The sequence below is a fragment of the Lolium perenne genome, chromosome 4, assembly GCF_019359855.2.
Source record: "Lolium perenne isolate Kyuss_39 chromosome 4, Kyuss_2.0, whole genome shotgun sequence".
Classification (NCBI taxonomy): domain Eukaryota; kingdom Viridiplantae; phylum Streptophyta; class Magnoliopsida; order Poales; family Poaceae; genus Lolium; species Lolium perenne.
In genome coordinates this window covers 217925400-217933450 of record NC_067247.2, presented here as the reverse complement: position 1 = coordinate 217933450, position 8051 = coordinate 217925400, and the positions used below count along the sequence as shown (strand labels likewise).

General features: G+C 46.2%; 1 long non-coding RNA gene across 1 annotated transcript; it reads left to right on the top strand.

Annotated features, from left to right (window-relative positions):
• The first annotated feature begins 232 nt into the window (after positions 1-232).
• Positions 233-2077, top strand: LOC139838851 (uncharacterized). The gene is made up of 2 exons (XR_011756703.1): positions 233-522; positions 1853-2077. It is a non-coding gene; the product is annotated as an uncharacterized lncRNA (long non-coding RNA).
• Positions 2078-8051: the final 5974 nt, after the last annotated feature.

Here is an 8051-nt window from a genome sequence, read left to right as displayed (position 1 = left end):
GCAAAACTGGTATAAGTCACATCTTTCAAACCGTTCATCGAAATACAAAGTATTTTATATGAAAGTTGCTCAGAAAAATCCAATGAACATGATTATGCCATCCATTCATCTGTTTGCATCTCGCATCACGTCGCACGTTGATAGTCGTGCATGTTCACCTAACATATATGCGGAGTATTTCGGATATTCACCTAAGATTTCCCCGCTCCTTTTAATATTGAAGTAGCTCACCCCTGCCATGACATGCCATGCTAATCAACACTTAATTTTGTCGGTAGAAATGCAACTCCAACCTAATTTGCTTGTCCGGGGTTCCGACTCCGATTAATATGGATAAGTTGCATCGCATCATGTTTGCCATGCCATGTATATCATCTTGATCATGCTGGATCTTCTTTATCCATAGTAGTAAGACTTGCATGCGTTGTGTGTTCCAGCATTTGCTTCTTCCCGGATAGGATCGCGAAGTGGTGTGGTGAGATACGACAAGTTCTCCGGATGTTCCTCGGCGAGCTTTAACAGGCAAGCATTTCCCCTATACTCCTGTCCCTGCAGGAGTCGCTCACCTATTTTATTTTGCCTTCTCCCTCATGCTATCCTTGAGTTGCGTTCTTGTCACGTGTCCCTTCCACATGTTACCTCAAGCAGCCTATATTGCCTCCACCAACCACCTACAGCTATTGTTTGGTTATCGAGTCTGCCTTGCGAGTCGTAGTGCATGCTAGTGCTGTTTTACCTCGTTACCGTTACTGTTATCTTATCGGGATATGTTGGGTTGTTGGGAGGTTATCACATGCTATATCAGTTGTTGGAGATACACATGCTTTACTTAATTGTTAACAACTAAAATTGTAAGCAGAGGCATATGTGAGCCCCTTTGCGAAAGCATCGGAACTTTGACTTGCTAATGTCCCCTAGGACCCGAGTTCTTGTTATCTGTTCTGAGATTGAGCGCTCTACCCATGCGTGGGGATTCACTGGGACCCCCCTCACCCATTACCTTTTCTCGAGTTAGTTGAAAAGGGGGCCACAACCTTGGTTTTATTTGGCGCATGCATATTTATTACTGTTGCCTTCGGGTTTTTACTTCCTGTTGCCTTCGGGTGGTTTATTTCTGTACTGCACTGCATAATTGCTAGACGACTTATCTAGTGCTTGGCCGTTAGTGCCCGCCTAGACGCCTACGCAACCTCTGGGTCCGTCCCGGAGTACGGCCGGACTTCGTCACGTGTAGCTTAGTCGGGTGGCCCCCCTAGACTTTCTTGTTGAACTGGGAACGGTCTTGTTGTGAGACATCCACCTGTCGTAAGTGGGTCGAGCATGCGTATGGTTACATTTGGGCAACCCCTGCAGGGTGTACATCTTATCGATAAGCCGTGTCCGCGGTTATGGACGACTTGGAATTGCATAGCTTGATCATAGAACAACTTACACCTTTATGTGTTGATAATAATTTGCTAATAACTTGATTAGTAATATAGCACTACTACAACTGATACCTAATAAAACTTGTCCACCGTTGAGTGCCTTTTACATTGCCTCTTCGCAATTGTTGGAGGGGATATGTGTAATCGGCTGGGTTATGTTTGTGTAGTATTTTATCTGTTACCTTATGCGCTCTCTCACCTTCTCTGTTTAGACGAATGTTATAGTGTCTCTATAGGTTTTTTTTTAGTGCTTGCGCTGCCGCTTAACCCCACCATATTGCCTATGATGTTCCTCTTGCGTCCTCTAAGTCCCCTGCGTGCCTCAAGTACAAAGGACGACTGGTTGACGAATGCTTATACGTCTTGAAGTCTTGTTAAGTACGAACCCGTACTTATTGCTGCTTCTACGGGATATAACCGGGCAGGTATGAAGATATGTTCGATGAAGACGACGTTAGCAAGGTTACCCTTCCGGCTTGGCCTGGGCAGGGTTATGGACGCCACTGGTTATCTTCAGGACTCTTAGTCCAATTTGCATCTTGTCCGTACTCGGATGTATTCGATCTTCTGTATGATTTGGATCTTTGTATTGTATATTTGTATCTTGACTCGTTGGAGTCGTTGTTGTAATATATGTATCTTGTGGGCTCTATTGTAATCTTGTTGTAATGTTACCGCTCGTGTTAATTCCTCTGGCATCACGTGTGTGATTCGTCGCGCACGTCGTGTCGGAGGGCGTCTCTGAATCGATATCGTGCGGATTTCGGCTGGATCGCTGGAATCCTCATGGTACCGGTTCCGGGGCGTCACAATGGGCTAGGTGGCGATGCCACAACCAACCCACGTCCGCCTTTCCGAATAGGCACATCGCACTTGTCGTGGTGGTCCCCGAAAAGTCCACCACATACAAGTTGTGTTCGCGATACCCAGCGAATGCGACTTTTAGAGTCTTGCTCCACAAGAGGACCACAATATCATTATCAATAAATACGGCGAAACCCATCTTGCCAAGGGCGGAAACGGAAAGCAAATTGTAACCAAGGGTTTTGACAAGCATGACATCCACAAGAGTAATGTTGTGTGCAACCACAACCTTGCCAAAACCCAATACCTCGGATGTAGAATTATCGCCAAAGGAGACGGTGATATGATTTATGTTGGGCCTCAACTCCTTGACGAGGTTCTTGCCGCCGGTCATATGACTTGTACATCCACTATCAAGTACCCATTTTGAACCTCCGGCGGCATAGTCCTACATGAGATCAATTCTTGGATTTAGGTACCCATTTTTCAATGGGTCCTCTTTTGTTAGCAACAAGGGTCTTTGGGACCCAAATAGACCAAGCAACATAACCATCACATGGACCAACATATTTAGCATAAAAATCACCATAATAATCTTTAAAGAGAACATAGTGAGGGTTATCTATTCCCGCACCATCATCATTAATGGTTTTGCCCTTTCGGGTTTCACCATTAGCTTTCTCATGTGCGGGCTTGGTCTTTTTCTTGTTTGCCTTTTTAGCCTTGGTATTATAACCAAGTCCCTCCTTCCCATTGTTTGACCTTTGCTTACTCAAAAGATCATCCAGGGAAAGTTTACTTTGGGGAGAGGAGGCCTTAGCAAGTTCATCCTTCAACCTAGCATTTTCCTCAATAATATTTGCATGATCACATGAAGGAGTAGAGGTACTAGGTATGTCATATGAAGCAAGACTAATTTGAAGCTGCTCATAAGACTCGGAGAGGAGAGAGTATTCACTCTTCAAGGCTTTGTGAGCCTTGTCTAGTTCATCTAGATCCTTCACAAGTTTCTCATGATCAACACCAAATTTGGCCTTTTCCTTTATAAGCACTTTAGTCTTAGCTCTAGCAAGATCTCTAGCTTTAATGAGCTTGTTAAGTTTATCTTGAGGTTCTTCAAGATTTTCTAGCCTCTCTTCAAGAGATGCTATAGTTTCTTGAGCTATACGAACCATGAGACTTGAAACATGCTTCTTAGTGTTACCTTGTAGGTTACTAATGAAATCATCAAACTCTAGCATTTCTTGTTTCACTTTTAGACTAGCGGGGTCAACCCCTAGATCATTAGAAATGTTAGGCATAGAGGGGTTAGGAGATGATACCTCGGAAGATTTAGCCATGAGGCAACTTTCTTCCTCCACATGAATGACCTCATTGGGAGATTCACTTGTTGATGAAGAGTTAGTAGAGAGGGAGGCAAGGGCAACCAATCCATTTGAGGTTGCATCTTCTTCATCATCAACATCTTCATCTCCGGAGGTATACTCTTCTTGAGTTGATAGCACAATAGATGTGTCCAAGGTGGACCTTGCCATGAAGCAATGTGCATTCTTGCGTTGAGGGTTCTCATTGGGTGAATCAAAGAGAGAGGAAGAGGGAATGTTGGTGGTGACAATGGCGGCCACTTCTCTTGAGCTTTCCTCTTCATCATCACTAGCACTTGCAATCTCATCGGAAGAGTATTCTTCATTAGCCACTAGCACAATCCTTGAGGGCCTTTTGCCCTTCTTGTTCTTGTTATAGAATTTCTTGTTGGGGGGCTTTGAATATTTGCCCTTTGAGTCTTTGCTCTTGTCCTTGGGGATGAGCCTTCCACCATGAGTCTCCCTATTCTCATAGGGACATTCGGCAATGAAATGGCGCTTGTCATTGCAATTGTAGCAAGATCTTGTTCTTGGGCCCGAGCATGAGGGACCCCTTGAGTTGTTTCTCTTGATGTTGTCCTCCTTGGCCTTGGAAGGATCAATCCAAAAGGTGTTTGCATGGAACGCCATGTGGTCATGGTAGTGGTGTTCCAAGTCTTCCGGATAGGTCATGCTCCAAGATGCCCTATAAGATTCTTGAGGAATCACTTCTTGCACGGGGTTGACCACCAAGGCAAGGTTGGACCCTTTTGTCATCCCAATGGCACGATTGCGGGAATCATGAGAGTTTTGCTCAAGCACCTTGAGAGCTTGCATCTCGTGCACGGCTTGTTGAGAGGTGAGAGAGGCATAGCATTCTCTTCCGACAAGAGTCTTGACATCAATAGGCTCAAATAGCATCATGCACTCAATGTACTTCTCCTTGATCCAAGAGTCATTAATGTGAGTGGCTCCAACATTCCGGAAGGCGCCGGCAACGGTGAGAAGTCTTCCATACATGTCTTCATGATCTTCATCCGGAAGCCTCATGAATCCTTCGGCTTTATTCCGAAGAGCATTATACTTGTTCCTTCTTGTGCTCTCACTTCCAATGCAACTCGCGGCCAAACCATCCCAAGCATCCTTGGCGGTGGTGAAGTGCCGAACACGAGACAACTCCTTTGTTCCCACAGCAGTTTGAATCATGTGCAAGGCGGTGTTGTTGAGTTGACTATCAACCGCTTCTCTTCTAGTCAACTTGTTGGGGTTGTAAGGCTTGAAGCCTTCCTCGATGATTCTCCAAAGTTCATTGGAGGCACTGCGAACATGAGAGCTAAACTCAAATTGCCAAGTATCGTAATCATTAACGGAAAACTTAGGTGGGTCGCCCCGGATGTTTATATGAGGATGGGGAACCGGTATATCGGGTGATTGGAAAGGTGGAGGTACTCGATGGTAGCTCTCATCACCACTAGTTCCCCTAGGAGATGCAATGGTAGATTTTATAGTGTTTATGTTATCACCATCCATGGGTGTGGTAGAGGAGGGTAATACCGAAGCATCACCCACTCCTAACGCATCCGTGGCATTATCCTCTTTGGTGGAAGCCACGGGACGGGGCGGAGCCAAAAGCTCAGAGATCAACTGTCTCATGCTTGCCATTTGGGCATCCATGGATGACCTCAACGAATTGATATTATCCATGGTGACCATCTGAGCCTCCCCATCCTTAGGTACATCGTCCGGCATACTCTTAGGCGGTTAAGCCCGAAATAGGAGCCGATGCTCTGATACCAATTGAAAGGATCGTATGCCGCACCTAGAGGGGGGGTGAATAGGTCCTAACCAATTTTTAGTTCTTTTTCAATTTAGGCTTGACACAAAGGTAAATTCTCTAGATATGCAACTAAGTGAATTTACCTATATGACAAGGCTAACAACTAAGCAAGATATCGCTAAGCAATATAAGAGATAGAATAGGATAGAGGTAACCGAGAGTGGAGCACGCGATGACACGGAGATGATTCCCGTAGTTCCCTTCCTTTGCAAGAAGGTACGTCTACGTTTGGAGGAGTGTGGTTGCTAAGAAAGCCAAACCAACAGCCACGAAGGCTTCACTCAGATCTCTGGTGAGCAACGCCACGAAGGCCTAGCCCACTTCCACTAAGGGATTTCCTCGAGGCGGAAACCGGGCCTTAACAAGGTTCTTGGGGCACACATCCTCAACTGAATTGGAGGCTCCCAAATCTGTAACAATACAACAATCAACAACAACACATCAACACAAATCAACTAGGGAACCAAATAGGAACACTAGCATGAGATCCCTCAAACAAGAAAGGGGGAAATGAGAAACGCTTCGGTGAGGATGTAGATCGGTGTCTTCTCCTTCGAATCTCCAAAGATCAGGAGCTTTGGTTGGGGGAGGAAGGAGATCTTGCAAATCTTGTGTTTTCTTGAGGTGGCTCTAATGGAGGTGGCTTGGCAGATTTCTTGTGCAATGATTGAGCCAAGGAGCAAGGTAGAAGAAGGGGGTATAAATACCCCTCTCCAAATCCAGCCGTTGAGCCTTCCGGAGGGCCGGATAATCCGGCCTAAGTAAGGGCCGGATAATCCGGCCCCCCCCGGAAAATCCGGCCTCAGGGACAAAACCGGGGAAATATCCGGCCAAATGCCCGGCCCCTGTCCAGAGCTGCTTTTCTTCTGGTCCTTAGCCGATTTCGAGGGGGCCGGATATTTTGGAAATATCCAGCCCGGATAATCCGGCCCTGGGACAAAATCCGGGCAAATATCCGGGCAAATGTCCGGCCCCTATACTGAGCTGCTTTTCTTCTGGTCCTTAGCAGATTTCGAGGGGGCCGGATATTTTGGAAATATCCGGCCCAGATAATCCGGCCCTTGGACAAATCCGGGCAAATGTCCGGCCCCTATACTGAGCTGCTCTTCCTCAAGTCCTTAGCCGAAAAACTGGGGGCCGGATATTTTGGAAATATCCGGCCCGGATTATCCGGCCTGATGATCTTTTTGCTGCTTCTTTTTGGCAGAACTGACCACATCCAACACACATACAAATGTATCTATATAATCCCTGTACCACTTAAACAAACATTAGTGTATCACATACATTGACATCAAACACACAAAACATAATATGAGAGATGTTCTTTTAGGGGTAATGTAGCAGGGTGCATGGATGCCCAAAGTGGAGAGAGAGAGGTCAGGGTGCTGGTGGTGATGTGGAGTGCTTCACCAAAAGAGAGGGAGAGAGAAAGAATTAGAGTAGGGGTGCACACATAGGCTAAGGATGGCATGGTCGGTTCTCCTCCTTGCAAAGCAAAATCTGACAAAAAGAAGGGCAAAGGTTTTTGCATGTCGATCAGGGAGTAGGGATGCAGGTGAGAGAAGGGTCATGTGAGGGAGTGGGGGTGGTTGAAATAAAAAAGGAGTGAGAGGGAGAGTGTGACGCCCCGGAACCGGTACCATGAGGATCCCAGCGATCCCGCCGAAATCCGCACGATATCGATTCCGACACGCCCTCCGACACGACGTGCGCGACAAATCACACACGTGATGCCAGAGGAATTAACACGAGCGGTAACATTACAACAGTATTACAATAGAGCCCACAAGAAACATATATACAACAACGACTCCAATGAGTCAAGATACAAATAGATACATACAAAGATACAACTCATACAGAAGATCGAATACGTCCGAGTACGGACAAGATACAAATTTGGACTAAGAGTCCTGAAGATAACCAGTGGCGTCCATAACCCTGCCCAGGCCAAGCCGGAAGGGTAACCTTGCTAACGTCGTCTTCATCGAACATATCTTCATACCTGCCCGGTTATATCCCGTAGAAGCAGCAATAAGTACGGGTTCGTACTTAACAAGACTTCAAGACGTATAAGCATTCGTCAACCAGTCATCCTTTGTACTTGAGGCACGCAGGGGACTTAGAGGACGCAAGAGGAACGTCATAGGCAATATGGTGGAGTTAAGCGGCAGCGCACAAGCACTAAAAACCTATAGAGACACTCTACAACATTCGTCTAATCAGAGAAGGTGAGAGAGCGCATAAGCTAACAGTTCTATACTCTGCAAACATAACACAGCCGATGTGTTCCCCCTTCGCAAAGAGGTACTTACAAAGGCACTCACACGGTTGTCAAGTTTTAACCATTTATTATTGAAGTTGTGCTAACTTACTACACAAGTTATTATGATTGAAACAACAGGTGTAAGTTGTCTATGGTCGAGTCATACAGCTCCAAGTCGTCCATAACCGCGGACACGGCTTATCGATAAGATTGTAACCCTGCAGGGGTGCCCAAATGTGCCCACACGCACGCTCAACCCACTTACGACAGGTGGATATCACGACACGCACTCTCCTTCACGACAACAATGTCCAGGAAGCCACCTAACTAAGTTAACCCGTTTCAGAGCCCGATCGGAACTCTGACGCGGA